This window comes from Triticum aestivum, chromosome 4A (genome assembly GCF_018294505.1).
Source record: "Triticum aestivum cultivar Chinese Spring chromosome 4A, IWGSC CS RefSeq v2.1, whole genome shotgun sequence".
Taxonomy (NCBI): domain Eukaryota; kingdom Viridiplantae; phylum Streptophyta; class Magnoliopsida; order Poales; family Poaceae; genus Triticum; species Triticum aestivum.
In genome coordinates this window covers 473,904,891-473,910,868 of record NC_057803.1, presented here as the reverse complement: position 1 = coordinate 473,910,868, position 5,978 = coordinate 473,904,891, and positions in this window count along the sequence as shown.

Here is a 5,978-nt window from a genome sequence, read left to right as displayed (position 1 = left end):
GCCGCCGCCTCGCCGCACGCAGCCCGAGGTTCACCTTGAAATCCGTGCAGTTTTTTTTCTTTTCTCGAAAAACCATTCGGTTTTTCCGTCGTTTTTTAGCTTCGGTCTTTTTAATAGATCGGTTTTTCCGATTTATTTAATTAGCGAGCGTTCGTCCGTTCGTTCGTTCTAACGAACGTTCGTTGTTTTTCTTTTTCTCGGATTAAATCCGCGATTTTTCTGATCACGATTTCTGATCCGATTTTCGTTTTAGTATAACTTTTCGCTCGTTTATCGGAATCAGGTGATTCAAGCACCTGGAGTTTCGTCTCGAAACCCTCTATCCGTTTAACCAACTTAAACAAGTTTTTGCTACTGTAAAATTTGACTTAGATCCAGATTAGTAGAATGAAGTTGTTTTCTTTCGCCGTTTGACTTCTGTTGCTTCGTTCGATTTGATTCTTTTTGCAAACCGGAGTTCTTAAGTTGAATTTTCTGGTTAGATCTCTTATTTGACTTTTACCTGTGCATTAGATGAGTACTTATTGTATGCTTGTTTGTTTGTCTGCGATAGAATACCCGGAGTGCGCCGCCTGTTACTTCGAATCTCTAGGTTTCGCGGATCATCAGCAAGGCAAGTAACACTTTGATCATACCTTTTCTACTACCCAGTTTTATTGCATTAGATCAATCCTCAAACATTGCATGGTTAGGATCTAATCAAATTGTGGGATGGGAAGTAGTTGAGGTAGTACCTATTACTTGTTTATTTTCAAACCTTTGGGAGTTACTTCTACGTTTGCTTATTATGCCATGCCATGCTAGTAGACGTGGATTGGGTGAGTGATATCCATGACAGATGTGAGTTTGTTAATTAAAGGTTTATCTAAGGTGGAAACTTAAACACACATCTGGGTGGATTGAGGCACCTGGGTAATCCAGGACTTGCCTATTTTCTTTTGGACCGCCACCCAGGCTCAAAGGGATCATGAGACTATTCATACTAGAAACTTCCGTGTGCAGCCACAAGCTATTATGGGCTCTAGCATAGTTGACTAAGTCGTGCGAACTCTTATAGTGGTAGACTAGCAGATTTAGGGGATGTAGGTGGTACGGTCTACCCGATCGTAAGGTGTGAGCGCTTCTGAAAGACTATGTCTCAGTCATCCGTCTTCTCAAACACCATGTAGTGTGAGAAACCAAACGGAGGCGATCGAGTCTTGTGGGGAAAAGTGCGCAAACCTCTGCAGAGTGTATTATCATGTGAATCTCAACATGTTACCCTAAATTAATTTTGTTGGGCTTTGTTAATGATGATGCTTAATTGGGATTGAGAATGCTGTCAACCATTCTCAATGTTTAACAACTACCTTGATAGTTAAATAAACTTATTCCTTTGCAGTAGGGAAAATTGGCTTTACGCAAAACTGTAACCATAGAGCTTTCCACCAGCCAAATATGCATATAGTATAGCTGTTTCATTTCCATTACTCTCTATGTGTTACCTTGCCAGCATATTCCATGTGCTGACCCATTTCAGGCTGCAACGTTAATGTTGCAGACTTTTTAGACGATGATTAAGGAGTTTTTAGGTCGTGGTTCTATACTCAGTGATGCCGTTGGAGTTGATGGACTCACTTATCTTCCAAACCTTCCGCTGTTATCGTTATTAGATGGCCTTAAGCCATATTTATTGTAATAAGTTCTTAATTGAGACAATCGATGTAATAAGTGTGTGATTGCTACTCTGCTATAAATCCTCCGAGTACTGTGTGGTGTCAGCATTACTGATCCAGGGATGACACCGGAGCACAAAGATCAGACTGTTTGAGGTCTGGTCGCTACAAAATTGATATTTGATAAAACTTATTGTGAAATTATTACCTTGCCTGCACCCTCTCTGTTTAACATACTTTCAGGCACGTACCTTATCTTACCCGAAGCCATTTATGCGTACTAGAGGCCGATAAGGGCCCCAGAGCCTGAGCCGGAGCCACCACTTGATCCTTATCATCAGTCTGTCTATCAGTGGGATCCGGAGGAGATCCCCAACCAGTGGCACCCTGAGGACCCTCCTCGGTACACCGGAGAGAGTAGCTTCGAACCGTGGCCATAGACCAACTTAGGCCAAAAGCCTAAGCTTGGGGGAGTACGTATTTTTCACCGACATTACATTCAAGTTCACACGCTCATTCTAGTTGTCGGTGCTCATACTTATTCATTGTACTATCCATGCTAATTTATTTTCTTTTCCAGCGTTCTTCTTGTGTGTTTGAAAAACCTTAATAAAAAAAAAATTAGTTGTAGCTTTTAGCTAGTTTACTTTCCATGTTTGTAGTAGTAGTAATTAAAAGAAAACCCAAAAAGATTTCTCGTTCTTCTTTTGCTTGTTGGGAGCTTTCCCGTGTAAATAGTTTTATTTCTTTTCTTTGGGGTCGAGAGGAGAAGACCATGATGAAAATGTTGAGTGGCTCTCATATGCATTATTGTTGATCTAACCAAGAGCCCATATTACCTTGTCTTCTCCCTTGTATTAAATGCTTGCAGATTACAGCTTAGTCCAATGCACGTGCACTATTATTATTATCCACACCATTCGGTCGTGCAAGTGAAAGGCAATAATGAAGATATATGATGGACTGATTGAGATGAGAAAAGCTGGTATGAACTCGACCTATCTTGTTTTTGTAAATATGATTAGTTCATCGTTCCTGATTCGGCCTATTATGAATGAAACATGTTTGCAATGACAATTAGAGATTATAGTTGCTCATGCCATGCTTAATTAGCTAGGAGTTTATAATGGTTTACCTTGTGTGCCAACATGCTATTAAAATGGTTGTGATGTGGTATGATAGGATGGTATCCTCCTTTGAACGATTCGAGTGGCTTGACTTGGCACATGTTCACGCATGTAGTTGAAACAAAATCAACATAGCCTCCATGATATTTATGTTCATGGTGAATTATATCCTACTCATGCTTGCACTCAGTGTTGATTAATTTTAATGCATGTTCATGACTGTTGTCGCTCTCTAGTTGGTCGCTTCCCAGTCTTTTTCTAGCCTTCACTTGTACTAAGCGAGAATACTACTTGTGCATCCACTTCCATAAACCCCAAAGTTATTCCATATGAGTCCACCATACCTTCCTATAAGCGGTATCTACCTGGCGTTCCAAGTAAATTTGTATGTGCCAAACTCTAAACCTTCAAATGAAATTCCGTTTTGTACGCTCGAATAGCTCATGTATCAATTAGGGTTGTCTATGTCTTCCATGCTAGGTGGGTTATTCTCGAGATGAGTGGACTCCGCTCATCATTCACGAGAAAATGGGTGGTAACCAGGATGCCCAGTCCCATGCTTAAATTAAAATAATTGCAAACAAAACTCCCCCAGGATTGTTGTTAGTTGGAGAGCCACCCGTTGTTTCGGACAAGCCATGGATTGATGTTTGTTGGTGGTGGGGGAGTATAAACTTTACCATTCTATTTGGGAACCGCCTACAATGTGTGTAGCATGGAAGATATCGAGATCTCTTGGTTGTTATGTTGACAATGAAAGTATACCACTCAAAATATTATTCATCTCTATTTCAAAACTCGAGCTCTGGCACCTCTACTAATCTCTGCTTCCCTCTGAGAAGGGCCTGTCTATTTACTTTTATATTGAGTCATCATCCTCTTATTAAAAAGCACCAGTTGGAGATCACCGCTATCATGTGCATGCATTACTATTAATTTACATTGAGTATGACTGTGACTGGATCTCTTTTACCATGAATTACAATGTTTAGTCAGTCCTCGAGCTTTAGAGGTGCTCTGCATTTACGTTTTGCGGTCTCAAAAAGGGCTAGCGAGATACCATCTTGTTATATCATATTATGATTGTTTTAAGAAAGTGTTGTTATCCGAGATTTACTATTATCGCTCGCTAGTTGATTATGTTATTGATATGAGTAAACATGAGACCTAAATGTTATTGTGAATATGGTTGGTTCATAATCTTTGCTGAAAACTTGAATGCTGACTTTACAAATTTACAACAACAAGATCAAACAGAGTTTGTAAAAGTTTTTATTTATCACTTTCAGTTTGTTAATTGAATTTCTTGAGGACAGGCAAAGGTTTAAGCTTGGGGGAGTTGATAAGTCTCCATCGTATCTACTTTTCCAAACACTTTTGACCTTGTTTTGGACTTTAACTTGCATGATTTGAATGGAACTAACCCGGACTGATGATGTTTTCAGCAGAATTGCCATGGTGCTATTTTTGTGCAGAAATAAAAGTTCTCGGAATGACCTGAAAATCAATGGAGACACGTTTTGGAATAAATAAAAAATACTGGTGAAAGAATCAAGACAAGGGGCCCCACACCCTGTCCACGAGGGTGCAGGGTGCCCCCCTGGGGCGCGCCCCTGCCTCATGGGCCCCCTGAGGCTCCACCGACATCAACTCCAACTCTATATATTCACGTTCGGGGAGAAAAAAAATCAGGGAGAAGGATTCATCGCGTTTTACGATACGGAGCCACCACCAAGCCCTAATCTCTCTTGGGAGGGCTGATGTGGAGTCCGTTCGAGGCTCCGGTGAGGGGAATCCGTCGCCATCGTCATCATCAACCTTCCTCCATCACCAATTTCATGATGCTCACCTCCGTGCGTGAGTAATTCCATCGTAGGCTTGCTGGACGGTGATGGGTTGGATGAGATTTGTCATGTAATCGAGTTAGTTTTGTTAGGGTTTGATCCCTAGTATGCAATATGTTCTAAGATTCATGTTGCTATGACTTTGCTATGCTTAATGCTTGTCAATAGGGCCTGAGTGCCATGATTTCAGATCTGAACCTATGTTTTCATGCATATATGTGAGTTCTTGATCCTATTTTCAAGTCAATAGTCACCTACTATGTGTTATGATCCGGTAACCCCAAAGTGACAATAATCGGGACCACTCCCGGTGATGACTATAGTTTGAGGAGTTCATGTATTCACTAAGTGTTAATGCTTTGTTCCGGTACTCTATTAAAAGGAGGCCTTAATATTCCTTAGGTTCCAATAGGACCCCGGTGCCACGGGAGGGTAGGACAAAAGATGTCATGCAAGTTCTTTTCCATAAGCACGTATGACTATATTCGGAATACATGCCTACATTGCATTGATGAACTAGAGCTAGTTCTGTGTCACCCTATGTTATAACTGTTGCATGAGGAATCGCATCCGACATAATTATCCATCACTGATCCATTGCCTACGAGCTTTTCACATATTGATCTTTGTTTAGTTACTTTTCCGTTGCCACTGTTACAATCACTACAAAACCAATACTATTACTTTTGCCACCATTACCGCTGCTTCCATATTACTTTGCTACTTAATAATTTGCTATAGATATTAAGTCTTTCAGGTGCGGTTGAATTGACAACTCAATTGTTAATACTTGAGAATATTCTTTGGCTCCCCTTCTGTCGAATCAATAAATTTGGGTTGAATACTCTACCCTCGAAAATTGTTGCGATCCCCTATACTTGTGGGTTATCAACCACTAGTTTCAAAAAAAGGCAAGGGAAAGAAAGGGAACTTCAAGAAAAATGGCAAGCAAGTTTCCACTCCCGTGAAGAAGCCCAAAACTAGACCCAAACCTGAAATCGAGTGCTTCTACTGCAAAGGAAATTGGCACTGGAAGCGGAACTGCCCTAGATACTTGGCGGATAAGAAGGATGGCAAAGTGAACAAAGGTATATTTGATATACATGTTATTGATGTGTACTTTACTAGTGTTTATAGCAACCCCTCAGAATTTGATACTGGTTCAGTTACTAAGAGTAGTAACTCGAAACGGGAGTTGCAAAATAAATAGAGACTTGTTAAGAACGAGGTGACGATGTGTGTTGAAAGTAATTCCAAGGTTGATATGACCACCATCGCACATTCCCTCTACCTTCGGGATTAGTGTTGAACCTAAAATAAATGTTTTTGTGTGTTTGCATCAAGCATGAATA